This window comes from Cryptomeria japonica, chromosome 5, assembly GCF_030272615.1.
Source record: "Cryptomeria japonica chromosome 5, Sugi_1.0, whole genome shotgun sequence".
In the NCBI taxonomy this organism is placed as follows: Eukaryota; Viridiplantae; Streptophyta; class Pinopsida; order Cupressales; family Cupressaceae; genus Cryptomeria; species Cryptomeria japonica.
In genome coordinates this window covers 782,504,215-782,523,696 of record NC_081409.1, presented here as the reverse complement: position 1 = coordinate 782,523,696, position 19,482 = coordinate 782,504,215, and positions in this window count along the sequence as shown.

The window sequence follows — 19,482 nt, the reverse complement described above, 5'->3', positions numbered from 1 at the left end:
AAGAGGTGGGGAGGTTACAGTGAGAGGTTGATGATTTGACACAGAGCTTGCAAATGACTCAAACCAAGGTGGAGGATCCGTAGAGGGAGGGAGAGGAGGCAGAGAGGATGTTGGAGGAGGTGAGGATAGGGACTGCCATTGGGGAGATGCAGAGCACATTATAGGGGCAGGATGAGGAGCTGGAGAGTTTGTGGGTGGGGGTGTAGAGGGTAGAGGCAAAGGAAGATGTGACTTGCCTACGGGGGGAGAGGGACTCAAAATAACATATGTTAGTCCCCACAGGGCTAGGGAAGATGTACTCTGACATGATGCAGCAATGTGAGAGAGTGAAGAGGGTAGGATAGGAGACTGCATACTACCAAGGATTATATCATGGAGTGGTCCCAATAGAGCATAGAGAAGCATCGTACACAGAGAGTGTATGTTTTCATAGGACCCACAACCAGTGCCTGACTCAGAGCCAACAGACAGGGGGATCAGTGGGTATGAGGCCACCAAGGACAGGGGGAGCAGAGGCATCTAGAGGAGGAGGAGGGGGCTAGAGAGACAGGAGGGGAGAGTTAGTCTCCATGTGACATTATGTATTATTTTTGACCCTGCGGAGAGGCCATTGTACTATGACTGTTATATTCTTTTTTTTGAGAGACGTATATGTGATACATGATTTTTTGGCGGTGCTTATATATGCATGTACTTTATTATGGACATTATGATGGACATTATTTATTATTTTATGACGTGATGTATTGATGATGATTATGGATGTGTTGTGTTGACCTTTTTGTGATGCATGATGGATTCTTACATATGTATATACTAATGATATATTACTAACACTTTGATGGATGCATGATGATTATCTGGTCTTATACAAACTATGTGGATGCATTTGTTTTAGGATTTTATGTTGTGGATGATGTATGATGTATTATTTTTGGATTCTTTGATGATTTGAGAATGCATAATGTGATTAAATGGATTAATCTATAATGAATATGCACACTATAATGGATGACCTAAATAAAATGAATAATGCGACAAAAATTGGAAATGCAAACCAAGTGACGTGCAATAATAAAAATGAGTAATGCAACAAAATTTGAAATGTAACCTAAATGATGGACAAAAAATGAATAATAAAACAAAATTTAAAATGTAACCTAAATGATGGACAAAAAATGAGTAATAAAATAAAATTTGAAATGTAACCTAAATGATGGACAAAAAATGAGTAATGCAACACACGAAAGATTAATGCATCAGATAAAAATGAGTAATGCACCTATATGAATAATGCAAATTTTTTTTGAGAATATGCTAATCATAATACAATGACCTTTTGTAGGATAGAAGAACATCGGAGGGGATAAATTGAAGTCTCCAAGATGTGAAAGGGGGATATGATGGAAAAAATGAGATGATATGAGATGGATAGGGAGATTTGTTGTGCATAAAATATGGAGAGCCAACCTGGTTTGATATTGCCAAAGGTAGTCTACACCACTGATTATAGGAACCAAGATGTCATGAAAACCCAAGGCATGGACTGAGTCTTAGACAAACAAGTATGCCTTGCACACAATCTTGCAAGTGTTGATAAACACTAATGCAAGGTTTCTGGTACGTATAAGGGAAACCTTCAAACATGCCATACCACAAAAACATGCCCTAGTATACCCCTGTCCACAACATACCAAGATATAGATTGATCCTGACAGCCATGGGTAGGAATAGTCATAGGACAAAGTGATGCAAATCAAAGCAGACAAATAAAATCATGCAAATAAAATGCACAAGTTCAACTGACATATCTTGCCAAGAGTAGGACTTAGGATTCGTGGATATACTACCAGATAGGGGAAGGATGCATCCCGATGGGCATAAGTGACTGATGGATGTGACTAGACAATAGAGTAGATGGTATGAACATTTGTATGCGGATATGATACTTGACTACTGATATTTGATGGACTGCATGTGGATGGGTGTTTGAATAACATGCCAATCAAGAAGAAGTTTAAGCTTAGGAATGGGAAGTAAGCTCAGTTAACTGGGTGGATGGTTTTCGTGCTAGGATGAAAGGGACAACTAGTAGTAGACGGGGTGATGGATGCCATGGTAGAAGGTTTATGAAGTGGCGAGTATGGATATCTGGTGAGTGAGTGGTGGAGGTAGAGTTTGACCTGATAGACGATGGATCTCAATTATTTACCTTGATACCTTCGAACAATTTTTCACCAAGGTACTTTCCCATAGCGCCACAAAGTGGTTTTCACTAATGGACGAAATAATTTTTTATTTTTTTCACTTTTTTTCTTTTTTCATTTTTTTGTATTTTTCTTATTATTTTTTGATTTTTTTGTATTTTTGATTTTAAGATAATTGGTGACCTTTTGAGGAATAGGCATAAAATCTCTTCAGGTGCATGATGTTCATAGGCTCATCCAAGAGATCTCCTTCAAGAGTAGCCAACTGATATGCCCCTGATCCATACTTTGCTATGATTACATAAGGTCTAAGCCAATTAGGCTCAAAATTGTCCTTCTTTTCTCTTTCTTGAAGATTTTTCTGATTTTCCATAAGGAAAAGATCACCCATTTCAAATTCCTGGGTTTTGACCTTCTTGTTGTAACTCAGGCATAGGCGATTTTGATATACCTGAAGATGATTCAAGGCCTTGAGTTTCCTTTCATCCAACAATTCTATCCCTTGTAACCTAGCAACTCTATATTCCTCATCTAGGAGGATATTCTGTAGTGACACCCTTGGGGATGGGATCTAAATCTCAAGAGGGAGGACAACTTCAAAGCGAAATACAAGGGAATATGAAGTAGTGCATGTGGGTGTGTGGATGGAGGTACGATAGGACCACAAAGTAGGGTGGAGTTGGAGGTGCCAATCACGGCCAGCTTCATTGACTATCTTTTTAAGGATTTTAATTAAGGTTTTATTAGAAGCCTCAGCCTGACCATTACCTTGCGAGTAATAGGGGGTGGAGAAGCGGTGCTGGATATAAAACTTCTGACAGAGCTCCTTAACATCTTGATTTTTGAAAGGTTTGTTGTTATCTGTGATAATAACCTTGGGGATTCCATATCGACAGATCAAATAGTTTAGAATAAATTTAGAGATCTATTTGCTAGTGGTGAAGGTAAGAGGGATGGCCTCCACCCACTTGGTGAAGTATTGAGTGGTGGTAATGATAAATTTATGGCCATTAGAGGATGTAGGGTGGATTTTCCCAATGAGATCTAGCCCCCACTATGAGAAGGGCTAGGGTGTGATAAAAGGTTGTAGATCTTGTGATGGAGCGTAAATCTTGTCACCATGCTTCTGGCAAGGGATACATTTATTCACATAATTTTATACATCTACTTCCATTGTATTCCAGTAGTATCCTATTTGCAAGAGTTTTTAAGCCAAAGTGAGACCACTTGAGTGTGCCCCATAGATACCTTCATGCACTTCACGTAGTACCCATTCAACCTCTTGTTTGTCTAGACACCTTAGGAGGGAACCATCAAAATGCCTTCTGAATAAGGTGTCTCCAAGGATAGTATAATGGGCACATCAATGGATAAAGGTTTGTTGTTGGGTTTTGGTGAGGTGTGGGGAAATGGTGTTATCTCTTAGGTAAGTGAAGGTTTCCTCATACCAAGGGGATTTGGGACCAATGAGTACGCACACCATTTCAGACTCTGACAGGTCATATGCCGATATGAAGAGTTGCTTGACCAAAAAATCACACTTCTGACTGTGTGTTGGCATCTGAAGGAGGGAACCAATAGTGGCCATTGCATCTGCAACTCTATTGTTTGTGCATGGAATCTAATCAAACTTGATTAATGTAAAGTGTTGCTTGAGATCCTCAACCATACTTTGATAAGGAAGAAGCTTGTCATCTTTTATTTGGTACTTGCCATTGACTTGTTTAATGACAAGTTGGGAATCACCATAGACATGTAATTCCAATATCTTCCATTGGATAGCCAAACAAAGTCCAATGATTAGTGCTTCATATTCTACAATGTTGTTGGTGCATGCAAAGGCTATCTTGTATGATTTAGGGATGCAATCTTCTTGGGGTGTGATCAACAATATACCTGCCCCTGATCCATTCTGGGTGCAAGAACCATCAAAGTATAACTACCATGTGGAAGATGTAGTGACAGTCATTATGAATTCATCTAGGAATTCTGTAAGGATTGGGTGATCACTTGGAAGCAGAGCATCAGTTAGCTGGTCTTCTATCACTTGTCCTTTGATTTCTTTTCTATCTATATATTCGATGTCAAACTCACTTAGTAACATGACCCATTTAGTAGTTCTTCCAGTGAGAGAAGCCTTTGATAAGAGGTACTTGAGAGGGTGGACCTTAGCAATCAATTTTGTTTTATTGCTATGCATGTAGTGCTAGAGCTTCTATGTGCTGAAGACGAGTGCTAAGAATGCTCTTTCAATAGGGATATAATTGAGCTCATACCCTACTAATGTGCGACTGATGTAGTATATAGCATGCTCTTTTCCTTGATCATTTGTCTATGCCAATAATGCCCCCAATTCCATTGTAGTACCTGATATGTACAAAAGGAATGGTTGTCCTAGAATGGGAGGCATAAGAACTGGAGGTGATGCAAGATATTCCTTGTGTTTCTTGAAAGATTTTTGACACAGGAAGTCCCATTTGAATTTGGTATCCTTGCATAATAAGTGTGAAAATGGGTGACATTTGTCTGCGAGCTATGAGATGAAGCATTTGATGGATTGGAGCTTTCCTTGGAGGCTGCACAACTATCTGAGGGTCTTTGGAGGAGGCATTTCCATGATATCTTTCACCTTTGCAGGATCAACCTCTATGCCTCTATGGGAAACAATGAAACTTAATAGTTTCCCAGATGTGATGCCAAAGACACATTTCTTGGGATTTAGGTGTAGTTTATACTTTTACAATCTTTCAAAATTTTTCCTGAGGATAGGGATGTGCTCATGTCTTGTCTTGGATTTTCCTAGAAGATCGTCCACGTAATCCTCCATGATTTTGTGTAAAAGGTCATGGAAAATTGCTTTCTTTTCTTGTTGGTATATGGCTCTAGCGTTCTTGAGACCAAAAGGCATGGATTGATAACAAAAGGTTCCTCATGGTGTTGTGAACGTTGTTTTGTGTTGGTCTTCCTCTGCGATCTTGATCTGATTGTATCTAGAAAATCCATTCATTAGAGATAACATTTTATGTCCCACTGTGAGATCTACAATCATGTCTATGTTGGGGAGCGGGAAGTCATCCTTAGGGTAGACTTTATTCAAATCTCAGAAATCCATGCAAATGCAGATGCTCCCAATAGGTTTACCGATAGGTACAACATTGGATACCCATTCAGGATAATCTATTGGTTTTATGGATCCAACATCCAACATCTTTTGAAGCTCTTCTTTGATGAGGAGTGAAATGTGCAGATGTATCTTGCGTAATTTCTACTTCACTAGTTTTGCATTTGGATGAACAAAAAGATTGTGAACTACCAAGTTGGGATCTAGGCCTGGCATGTCAGCATATGACCAGGCGAAATTGACTTTGTTTCTGTGAGAAAATTGATAAAGTTTTGTTTCTCTTGACCTGATAAGGACTTAGCAATGTGCACGTTCTTTGGGGTGTCTTCAGTGCCAACGATGACAGTGTACATTTATTCTATCAGTAAAGTTGACCTGTCTTGTTGTGGAGGCACAATGGTAGGAAGGTCAAGTCCCTCATCCTCAAGCACCTAATCTAGGTTTTCGCATTTGGATACACCCTTTGTTTTTACTTTTTCCTCATCCAAAGGTGCCTCAGGAAGGTTTTCACCTAAGAAATCATGATTTTTCTTTTTATTATCTTTTTGTGAAGAAGGGCATTGACCTAACTACCAAAGTATCTATTCTCATGTAGTTGAATCTCATGGACTCTATTGCAGTCTTCTAAGTTGCGCATAATAAGGAGATCCATGAGAGCATTATCATCGACACATATGTCTAAAGTGGGTTTTTCTCATTGGTCCCAGTCTATAAGCTCAAGGTGAACAAGTTTCAACTCATGTGGGGTGGAAGGGATTATGGGGGTGATAATGTTGACATGGGTGTAAAAGAAGATATCCTCTTCATACTCAAAAGGCATTTCATGGAATTCCTCTTCATCAGAGTCTTCAACATCTAAGGAGGGACTTGAAGGGGTACCGGTGATAGTGATCTTAAGTACTGCAGTATAATTGTTAACATTTGGCATAACTGATATAGACACAGGTGATGCAGTTGAAGTTGGATGACTGTACCAATAAATGATAGAAGTCTATTTGTGATGATGAGATTAAGATTCTATGAATAGATGACATGATCAATTATTTGTATTGTCATTGATAGAAACTGATGTCAACTAATGTTCCTGATGTTTTGTTTTGTCATCTAAGTGATTTGGTTTACTGGAAGATAGGGTTTACCGACAAAGAGTTGAAGTCTATGAAATAGGACTTTAATCAGTAAAGAAGAGTTGTTTTGATTGGATCAATCGATTGGAAATGATTAGCGATTTGTGGTTTGGATGGTGAAATTTTATAATGGAAATATGTATGTAGACGTATAAAAATGATCATATTCCTAAATGAATATTTTATGTTCATTTCTATATTTAATTAAATCCAATTTAATTAAATCACTCGTATTCCTCTATTTAAATTAAGTAAATTACTCAATTTATTTAAATTAAATTCACTAGACTTCTTTTTACCATTTAATGAATAAATCATTTTATTCAATTAAATCCCTTATATCCACTTTTAATTAAATTCAAATTTAATTAAATAGTTATCCTAAATTGAATAAATCAAATTTATTTAATTTCCCCAAATTGCAACCAAATTGAAGTAAATTCATTTTATTAAATCCTATTATCCCTCCATCCACTTGCAAAATCCTACATCTCCCACTTGCCTCCTAAAACCTATTCCTAACCCCCTTCTAGAGTCTTCTAAACACTTCTAATTAGCCTAACCCATCTACTAAACTTTGTCACATCCCTAAGCAAGGGGAGGTCACTTCTCAAATCCTCAAAGTCTTTGAAAACCTTTAAAGGCTTCAACCACTTAACTTTCCAAGTCTCCCAAACCATTAATGGTTAACTCAACCCTCTAGCATGATTAAAGAATTTCTTCTAACTCAACCTCCATGTAACCCAAGAGTCTCATCAAGCATTCATTGCTTTGACCATGGTTGTCCCTTAATCATTTGCACAAGAGTTTATCCTTTGATTAAAACTTAATCCAATGGGTAACCCTAACTTAAGCTTAACCCTTACCCCCTAGGATAACCATGAGGTCTTCTTAGGCATTTAATGCCTCCAACCCCTTTTCTCAACCCACCCTATGTTGACATTTGTCACCATTTCATTGGTGCCAATTACAAACATGGATTCCCAACTTTCAAACTTAGCCCTTGATTAAACTCTTTCAATCCTGACCATCCATTGCCCTATTTTTGCTATAAATAGAGCTCTCATTCCTCCATTTTTATATAACCAAGTCTTTAGCATCATACTTATGTTCAAATACATTCAAGCTTTCATATATCATTTATGCTCATCATTTAGCCTCTCTTTTAACTAGGAATTAGTCTAAATATGCATGTTTAGATTACTTTCTTTATCATTTAGCTCAATCATAGACTAATATATCATGTTAGGATAGTATTTATACTAACCTTGTCATCTTATAATCTAGTTTATTGCATTTTAAGATCATGCATAGTTTAGGATACATTTCATTCTAAAATCTATCAAAGCATCCCTCGTTCTTGCATTTGTCATCCCTAAACCATTTTGCTCAGTGATCTGAGAGCAAAAACATTGGTTTGAGGGACCTTGTGAGATAGAGAACCATGGAACCAACCTTGGGAAGTTGAGCCATACTTCATGACTCCATAGCTTGCACCAAGAAGTTCTATGGGTGTGTGGACAAGTCTCCCTAGAACTCCATTTTTCACATTTTTAGTTCTATCCACCCGATTTTCCCGCATACATTTCTGGTGCCCACCATGGGGCATTACCTCATATATCTAATCGGTTTTGAAATATAACCACTTTTGCAGGTCTGTGGAAAATGAGAATCAGCACGTGGGAATCATTCCCTAGCGCATCTGGCCAATAGCCTAGCACATCTAGTTCACTGTTGAGCGCGTGGGGTCTATCATCTAGCGCGTCAAGTTCGTTTATTAGCGCATAAGAATATTAAAATTTTCCTGTAGGTCTCGACGTGAGAGAAAAATAGAGAAGCGCTTTTGGCACATAGAGTAGCACATCCTGACAACAATGTAGCATTTTACCACCTTCTTTTAGCGCATCACGGCTATTGTGTAGCGTGTACAGTTTGTTCTGTAGCGCATCCAAAACAGACAGAAATCAAAGTTTCAAAATCTGTAACCGGGAATAAAAAAATAGACTTGTTGAAGTCCACCAACCATCTAACATTTTCAACTTGTTTTCTTGCAGGATTCTAACAAATCTGTTGCAGATGGGAGCTTAAAATTTTAAAAATATTAAGATAGTTAGGATTTTCACTAACTTAGTTAAGTTAGTTTAAATTTTTAAACTTCTTCTATTCTTAAAAATTGAACTCACTTATTTCCTTTGGGCTATAAAAAGAATCACTAAACCAAACATTTCTTGCTTTCATAGGAGAAAACCTATTTTTGGGCTCTAAAAAGAACAAGACAAACATTTATTTTTTGCAAAAATAGAGCTATAAAAGGAACCTCACCATCCTTTGGTGTATAAAAGGATTCATCTTCAATTTTTGTGCAAAGGAAAGAACCTCACCTAAAAAGTTTTGTTGCAATCAAAGAGGGAAGTTATTCCTCTTTTGTTTACCGATTTTTCTTTTGTTGACTCGGTTATTTCCTTAGATTAAATAATCACTGATTTGGGGAAGGAAAATTTAAACCATGCTTTTTTGGAGCAACATCTCCAAGTAGAGGTTAGCAAATCACTGGATTGAAGGCTTAAAAAGAACCTTGTTTTCCCTGTCTCTAAAGTGGAAGGTATATGCTCTCCCCTTAACTGGGTGATCAAAAAGCCAAACCACTCTTAAGCTTTCTGTACTTCAAGCATTTACATCCTTTAGCAGGCCTGCCTTCCTGAGGAGTTGGAATCAACTCTTAAAGCCATTTATGGCCGGTGTGAAGGGAACGACCTAAGTGGGAAACAACTTTGATGCCAAGTGTTCCAACCCACTATAATCAAAAGTGGAAAGTGACAAAAGTCCTTTTCAATGGTTGCATGCAATGATTAGCCTTCCCCTAGTATCCTTGAGATACGTAAAGCCTTTATTCTAAAGGTTGGGAAGCCTCTTGAGGGAGTTTATCATTGACGACCGAATAGGAAGCCTGATTAAGAGCCATAGAAATAGAAACTTTGAACCAAGTCAGTAACCAGACATTTATAACTTCATAGTGCAAGGCTGGGGAAGAATCCGCCCCCAAGATTACTCACCATATATCTCCCAAGATAACTACTCAATTGTGAAGCAATTCAATTTGAGTTAATTTCTGGCTAAAGACAAAAAAAAATGGGTGCCCTCTAGGGGGTGACACGGCTGTTTGAGCTGACGGAGTATCGAGACTAGTGGGCTATGATGTTATTTATGACCTTTGAATAAAGAGTCTTTCTGAAGTGTATTTTTCGTATCCAAACCTATTAAAATATTGAGGATTTGAACACATCCTTGTAGAACATACACTTTTTGTTAGATTAAGCAAAAACGGTTGTCTTCTTTGTGCGGTGCTTGCATTTACTATTCACAATCAAATCCAAAAATTGCAGAAAAACCAACCAAAGGAAAAATCAGGGCAGATTAGCACGTGGGAACAACTCCTTAGCGCGTAGGGTATTTTTGTTAGCGCATCCAAGCATCAAGTTAGCTCGTCTATTCAAAATAGTAACGTTTTATCCAAATTCCAAAACAGTATTAAACAAACAGCGCATCGAGAAAATAGTCTAGCGCATTGAAGCATCAACTTAGCACATGAAAACCAAACTTTAGCGCATAAGGTTGAACAGTTAGCACGTCACAGACCCATACTAGCGCATAGCCTTTCAAAACAGACAATTTTTTTTTTTTAAACAGTCAAAACTTTAGCGCGTGGTTGGGGGCAGCCTAGCGCATGTGGTCATTCTTTTAGCACATAAAGTAAATTTGGTAGCACATCTTGTCTCTATTTTAGTGCATGACCAAAAGCAAAAAGACAAAGGGCAAAACAGTGAAGAATTTTAAATTTTTTTGAAAACATATTCAGAAGCCTCTTTCCATCAACATCATTTTTCATCAAAGCAGAGTAGCAAAAACAAAACTTTAAAAGCTATTTCTTGAGCAAAGTTTGTGTCAAAACAAATTTTGTAAAAATCCGAAACTGATCGCACGGTAAAACATATCTATCCTATCACAATCTGGAAACCTCATCACAAGTATCAAAAGAATCCTTTACCATCTCACGGATTTCATCTCAAAAACACATGTTTAAAAATTTCAGGTTGTCAAATCAAGTTTCCATATCAGGAGACTTTTATCCATATCATTTGACATGCTTTGTCATGAAGAGGCATCTAAACCTTCACTTTGATAGAGTAAGACTTGAATTTTCAAAACAAGATCAACTAAATCCAAACAAATCGAAGGAAACCATTGAATCACTTATGCATGACTAATCCCCATATTCTAAGAAGAAAGAATCTTTATCATAACATCACGTTGAAGAAACAACAACCAAGTTTTTCCAAATTCCTCAAAAGAAATAAGTTTTTATACATCAATCGTCAACTTTTCAAGTCTCATCAAACATTTCTTTATCACGTTCAATGCTATATCGAGAACAAATCCACTGAATTTGACAAGGAGCCTTTGAAAACTAGAGCATATTGCCAAAAATCTGCATTCAATCAGAAAATCAATTGCGAAGGAAGGATCAAACCAACATTCTTACCCAATGAGTGCATCACTTACAACACACCCCACTTTGAACCACCAACCCCAAAACAACATATTGAAGAGGATTTTGTCCCCTTTGTCACAGAAAGCTTCTACTAAAATGCCTGTAACTCGCTCTCAACTAAACAAACAAAGCAAAGCAACACCAGAATCAAGCATGACTCGAAGGTTATCTAATCCATTTGAAGGACCACATCTAGAAGAACCTGAGATCACAGAAGAACTCCTTCGAGAATGTCAAGAAAGCACTTCCTTTCAAAAAATTGTAGAAAGACTCATGGAAAATGACAAAGAGAAGTATCTACTTATGCTCACAAGTAAAGGCGTTAAACTTCCTAAATATTTAGACGCAAACATCTTTAGAACCACTTCTCGACAATATGCATATCAAGAACAACAAAGAGAAGAGGAAACTCGTAACCTTGAACAACACATACCTGAGCAACACATTCCAGAACAACGTATACCAGAAATGCGTATACCCGAGCTAGAAACTCCAGAGAAAAATATACCATTTAACACACCTTTTTAGCTGAGAACTAATACAAGGGAAGAGTTTCTTCCTTGGAAAAATAATGCGCCTTTGGTTGCTCTTACTCAACAAATGCAAATGTTACAAAGACAAATGCAAGACATGCAACAAGGGACAACAGTGCGGTACTCATTAAATGAAATCTGTCCTTATCCATTTGACAAAAGATTGAACATGGTGCCTTTTCCTCCAAACTCAGACGTTCCCAAATTTGATAAATACAATGGGAAAAGTGATCCCTGAGATCATGTTTGAGAATTTTGCACAATGAGTCTTGAATTCACTCATGACGACACCTATCTGATGAGGTTATTCCCAAGAAGCTTGGGGGGACAAACAATGGAGTGGTTATCTAAGATCACACCTCCTGTCAGATCATTTGATGAACTAGTCAACAAATTTATAACACAATATTCCTATAACATTCAACATGCCATCACCATGCTAGACATTTGTAATACCAAACAGAAAAACAATGAAACATTCATGGCATTCCTTCAACGTTGGCACCGTATGGTTTCAAGATATCCTCGCAATATTCCTGAAAAGGAGAAAATGGAAATTTTCATCGACAACTTGAATAGTGAGATGAGTTACAGGCTCAAGCTCCAATGCATACCGTCTTTCGCTAAACTGATTGAAAACGGTATTCAAGTGGAAGAAGCACGTGTCAAGAAAGGAACACTAAAATTCTTCAAAGAAGGAATAGGTTCATCAAACTACAACAATCAAAACAACAACAACTTAGACAAATCTAGGTTTTGGACCAGAAATAAAAACAATGGAAATGAAGGCGGCAATGAACCAAATGATCCAAGCAGCCCGTGCTCACATTATCAGGAAATCCTCAAGAAAAAAAAAATCCCAAAGGTGCTAACCCTGACACTAATGCTTGCGCACCTAATATCAATCAACCGAATACCAATAACGCAAACAATACCAACAATAACACAAATAGAGGACCTAACAATAATTCACGGGGTACTACCAACACTTATCAAAAATGCATCTACACACCACTGGCTCAATCATTGGAGTCAGCATTTAGAGAACTCATGGCAAACAAGATTATCTCTTTGCCCGCAATCAGAAACTACGAACCAAAAATCAAACCACCTTGGTGGAATGACTCACACTTTTGTGATTTTCATCGCAACAAAGGTCATCAAACAAATGATTGCATGAGATTGAAAAACATTGTTCAAGACATGATTGATAGAGGTGATTTAACAGTAGATGGTCTCAAGACAAATGGTGACCATGGAGCTTTCAAGAATCCTCTTCCAAACTATAACAAGGATGGAGCTTCCACTTCAAATGATATCTATGGGGCACGTATCAATCACATTTACAATAACACCATTAATCATATATTAGCTATCAACAATCATGTAAACGCCATCACAATCCGAGACCAGCATAATCATGAATCAGTCAACGTAACCACCAGAGTTCAAAAATATGTCTTGAAAGGACATATGTCAACAACAAACACTGTACCCAAACTTCAATATGATCTAGTCAGCCAACTACGCAAAACTCCTGCTCAAATATCCATACTAGAGTTGGTAAAAATTTCGCCAAAACACAAAGACATATTGGAACAAGCATTATTGGAAACAAATGTACCTCAAGATCTGGATACTGACAAATTCCAAGCCATGGTCGCTCATATGACGGGGCCTCATAATCTCACTTTTTCTAAGCATGACAATATCTCATTAAGCCATCCACATCATACTCCTCTCCATATTGAAGTCATTATCTATAAACATAGAGTCAAGAGAGTATTAATAGATGGAGGAGTTGGACTCAATATTTGTACCTTAAAACTTGTTCGTGCATTGGGATTCTCTGAAGAGTCTATTGATCCTCATAAAAAGATTACCATAAAAGCATATGATGATGAGGAAAGGTCATCTAAAGGAATCGTGATGTTGCCCATTCAAGTTGGACTAGTGCAAAAAGATACTATATGTCAGGTCTTAGATATAGATCTTACCTACAATATTTTGTTAGGTCGACCCTGGATACATGAAATGCAAGCAGTGCCTTCTACATATCACCAGTGTGTCAAATTTTCTTATAACGGAGAAGAGATCTCCATATCTGCTGATCACAATTCATTTCAACATTGTAATGCAATGGGGGCAACCTAGGACAGTTTGGTTCCCCATAATAGGGAAAAGCAGAGATCCTCAACATCAGATCTACAGACAGCAAAGCCCGAATCATTATCTGGAAATTTCAAACAACAAATGCAAATCAAAGACTAAGGTATGGGAGAATACTCTTTGGAACCCCTGTGTTTGGCCAAATTACGAACATCACCCAGATCTCATGGATTGCCTACTATATCAATGCATCTAGTAACTCAGCCCATCACCAAATTTGATGGTACCTTCATCCAACTGGACACTCTAGCACATGAATTAGAAGATAAGGACATTCTTAGCTAGTTATACAAAATGAGGAAGAAGATAACAGAGCAGCTGCTCTGGACATAGTTCTACCAACACACCTATATGGAAAGGGATACTTAATCATGTAGAAAATGGGATATGATGGTAAAGGACCTATTGGAAAACGCAAAGAAGGAGTCATAAAACCCATAGATCTTCCTTCATAGCCCAATAGGGACAAAAATGGATTAGGTTGTAAATTCACTTTCCTATTAAGCAAGATGCCACACATAACTACAAAACCTCAATGGAAAGTAAAGAAGAAGTACAAAGAAGAATCCTAGCAGGAAGCACTATTTGAGTTAGCAGAAATAATCTGCAAGGCACGTGAACGTCAAGAACAGAAGTTACATCAGGAAAAGCTTCTAAGCCACAAGAAGGCCATATCTATAGCAGTAGCTCATCTTCAAACACCAATATCTCAAGAACTGATAATATCATCTCCTGATACCATTGTTCCTCCCCAAGGAGGCACAATTTATGAACAAATATAGAAAGTAGAAGCAGGATTTGACACCGAATCAACAAAAACTATCAAAATGGTATCCATCATCAAAGATCTATTTTCACCATACAACATACCTGTTCACAGCACTAATAGAATCTGGGATGATGCCTCAAAGACTGATTCCAATGAATATGAATGGGGTACCTACTCAAATGCTACTACAGATATCCCTAATAATACTGGTGCCACACCCCTTTCTCAGGAAGAGCATAACACAAAAGATAGACCTCTTGAATTTGGACCCCAACATATCTATGATGCCAAGGAAAGTGAACAAAAGAATTATGAACAAGTCTATACGAAAGATAATACCATTGAAGACCTCGATGAAATCCTTGACCTCTTTAAAAACAAGACCAATCATGATGAAACATCTGTCTTGACACTTACAGTAGCAGAACTTGATCCACCAAATGATTCCTTACCACTTGTCTTTCCTGACCTCATTGACTGGGACGAACCCGAAATACATGATATACCAATTTTCCTAGATGATAAATCTATTATCCATTACCTATGTACCGTTAAATCGAAAATAGGCTCTACCAACGAACAAAGCAATGATGTTTGCAAACCAAAGAGTGCCAAGTCTCTCAGTCGCAAAAATGAACTAGGTAAAAGATCTGATGCTGAAAACCAATCAATGGCAGCTCTAGATCACAAAAAATTAAAAATAAAGGATGAATCTGAGGGTGAAAACCTTTTCAAGGCACCTAAATATGGGAGACTTGACACTCTTCCAGAGCACTTTCATGAGCGATCACCCATATTGATTGAGCCCACTCAATCAATCAACATTGGTACCACAGAAGCAGTCAAAAACATACACCTAGCAGAATCCTTGACAGAAGAGGAAGGATAGATATTTATCCTTTTTTTTAAAGAAAAGCAAATTAATTTTGCCTAGTCATATGCCGATATGCCCGGAGTTGATCCACACTTAATCATGCATCACTTATCCATCTCTCTAGGAGTTAAGCTAGTCAAACAAAAGCTACGAAAGATGAATCCACAAGTAGCACTCATGGTCAAAGCTAAACTCAAGAAGCTATTAGATGTCAGATTCATCCGACCCATTAACTATGCAGAATGGATTTCCAATATAGTACCAGTATCAAAACCAGATGGCAGTATCAGAATCTGCATTGATTTCAAAGATGTCAACAAAGCTTGTCCAAAAGACGACTTTCCTCTACCCAGTATCGACATCATTGTATACCTCACAATGGGCCATGCAATGCTTTCACTAATGGATGGTTTCTTAGGCTATAATCAAATCAAAATAGCCCTGAAAGATCAAGACAAAACAACATTCACTTGTCCTTGGGGAACGTACTATTGTAATGTTATGCCTTTTGGCTTAAAGAATGCAGGGGCTAAATATCAGAGAGAAATGACAACAATCTTTCATGACATGATGCACACATTCATGGAAGACTACATGGATGATCTACTAGCTAAGTCATTCACTAGAGTAGAACATCTCAGCATCCTAATAAAGATCTTTGATCGATTGGAGAAATTTCAAGTTTGTCTCAACCCTAAGAAGTGTGTCTTCAGGATTAATCAGGAAAGTTACTAGGCTATATTGTCTTAGCTAAAGGTATTGAAGTGGATCCAGCAAAGGTACAAGCAAGTATGGAGATTCCACCACCAAAGAATATTAGCCAACTCAGATCTCTACAAGGATGACTTCAATCAATCAGGTGATTCATTGCTCAATTAGCTAATAAAAGTCTACCATTCAATCATTTTCTCCATAAGAATGTACCTTTCCGATGGGAGACCAAGTGTGCAGAATCTTTTTATCAAATCAAATAGTATCTGATGAATCCACTAGTTGTAGTACCACTAGTAGTAGGGAAGCCACTTATTCTCTATATTTCAACAACAGATGTATCAATGGGGGCACTGTTAGCACAAGAAAATCAACAAGGAAAGGAACGGGATATTTATTACATCAGCAAGACATTAAATGGCTATGAACTCAACTACACATTCATTGAGAAAGCCTGTCTAACAGTGGTCTTCGCATCTCAGAAGTTCCAACATAATATGCTAGCACACACAATTAAGCTAGTAGCAAAAATTGATCCTCTCAAATACCTACTCAGCAAAGCAGCTCTTACCGGATGATTGGCTAAATAGGTCATGATTCTTAGTGAATTCGACATCCAATACACCAAAAGAAGAGCAATCAAAGGACAAGTAATTGCAGATCAACTAGCTAAAGCACCGCTACCAAGAAAACAAACTATGGAGATTGAATTTCTAGATAGGGACGTTCTTGCTATTTCTACCATGCAATGGACTCTATACTTTGACAGATCCTACACACAACATGGTTCAGGTGTTGGCATTCTCTTCATCACGCGTGAAGGACACACTATACCAAGATCATATAGGCTTATGTTCCCATGCATGAATAATGTGGCTGAATATGAGGCATTGGTTATAGGGATCAAAATGGTCGTAGAATGGAAAATCACAGAGTTAATGGTCTATGGAGATTCACAACTAGTCGTCAATTAGATCAACAATGACTATCAAACAAAGGATGACAAGATACTACCCTACAAACGAATGGTGGATGACTTCAAACAGTATTTTGTACACATCACCTTCGAGCAGATACCAAGGTTGAACAACAAAGCAGCCGATGCCATGGCTACTATCACTTCATTACTACAAATTCTAGAGCAACAAAGTCATTACGAGTTCTTGGTAGAGCAACTGTTCTCCCTAGCCTATGACCACTCTGAATCCCATGTCATCTACGCTTTAACTAGTTCGGATTCTCCTTTATATGGACCGATATATGATTATCTAAAGAACAATATCTTACTCATTGACCTATCCCATAACCAAAAATGTAATTTTATCCGACAAGCCGCCCGATATACCCTTACTGCTGATACTTTGTACCATCGAGGTCTAGATGGTACTCTTCTTCGTTGCCTTGATCGTAATGATTCTGATTCCGCTTTACATGAGCTTCATGAAGGTATTTATGGAACACATTCAAGTGGGACTACTCTTGCTAAAAAGCTTCTAAGGATGGGATACTACTGGCCTACAATGGAGAAATATTCTTACCACTTCGCCAAGAAATGTCCTAAATGCTAGATCCATGGCAATCTGATACATGCACCAACATAGGAACTGCAGCCATTTACAACATCCTGGCCCTTCTGTTAGTGGGGGTTAGACTTGGTTGGAAAAATTCATCCTTCATCTTCAAATGGACACAAGTTCATTATAACTACAACAAAATACTTTACCAAGTGGATAGAAGCAGTCCCAATGACCATAGTAACTGGAAAGCAAATTACGTCTTTTATCCTAAACTATCTGATCTGTAGATATGGTATTCCAAGTTCCATCATCACCGATAATGGACACCCATTCAAAAATGAAGATGTCCAAGAAATATGTGAACAATTCAAAATACAACATCGGTTCTCTACACCATACTACCCACAGGGGAATGGTCAAGCAGAAGCATCCAACAAAACCATACTGAAGATTCTCAAGAAAACAGTAAATGATGCAGGCAAAGATTGACATATCCAACTCAACCCAACACTTTGGGCATATAGAACTAGCATCTGTACACCTACAAGAGCAACACCTTTCTCATTGGTCTATGGATCCGAAGCTATTTTACCACTGAGGTAGAAATTCTGTCTCTTAGAGTCTCTCTAAAAGGCTTAATCCTAGATGAAGGTATCAGGTCAACCGACTGCAAGAACTGGAACTATTAGATGAAAGATGTCAGCATGCTTACACTCATCTCAAAGCATATTAGCAATGCATGTGCAGGAGCTACAATCACAAGGTCATCCCTCGCAACTTCAAAGTTGGTGATCTAGTCCTCAAAGAAAATCCAAGAAATCAACAAGATCGAGAAAAGAAAGGGAAGTTTGAACCTAACTGGTTGGGTCCCTATGTCATCATCTCAGTCTATGAATGAGGTGCCTATCAGCTCACAACCTCAGAAGGAGATATGCTCGAAGAACCAACTAACAACATTCATCTGAAGAAATACTACACTTGAGTAGTCCAAATGTACGGAAAAAGCCAAAAAAAAAAAAAAAGGTACAATAAAAGCAACTGGTGAAAACCTGGTAATAGGAACTATTGTAAAAGGACAGCTCCTCTATCTATATCCACATCCTTATCTTCACAGTAAAGAACTATCAGCCATCGCCCGACACTTAGCAAATATCCATTCAGGACATACTTAGCGCAGTCATTATCCTGGTCTATCCATATATTCTTTTACCACATTCCACCATGGCTTGGTAATCACTAAACGTATCCACATCAAGAGGCACACTCAGCTAGGGGCAATAAATTGCCAACACTTGGAACACGTTCTAGACATCAAAACTATTTGCAAAACTCAGAAACCTCACATCCAACGACCAAAACTTCACTCCATCATAGAGAAAAACATTGGATCACTAAAACAAGAATCACAAACATGCTAAGATGGATGATTTTCTGAAGTATTAAATTTTGCATTATCACATAAAGTCTTGACTATTTTTGCATTTGAACTTTTTCAATTATTGGATTCTCTGCATTTTCTCACTAAATGTTTCAAAGCTAGAGATCATGGGGAAACTCCAATATTTTTCTTAGTCTTCTGTCTGGGAGGCGATCATTTGTACTATGTAAATACTTGTCTCGAGATGTGGTACATCGAATATCACTGAAGACATGATTCCACTTTATGCATACAAATGGTTTAATCTTGTCTGTTTATACGCAATCTGCACTCAGGTCATCCTGGTTCAATTATACCTTGACGCTTGTGCTGTCTTGCAAAATCAAACATCATGTAAATTTTTCTTAGGTCATTATGGTTCAATTATACCATTATGCTTGTATAAATTTTCAACATATCCCAAACAAATCAATGCTCAATGATGATACTTATCTCGAAAGCAAATAACATATGGTTATATTAGGATG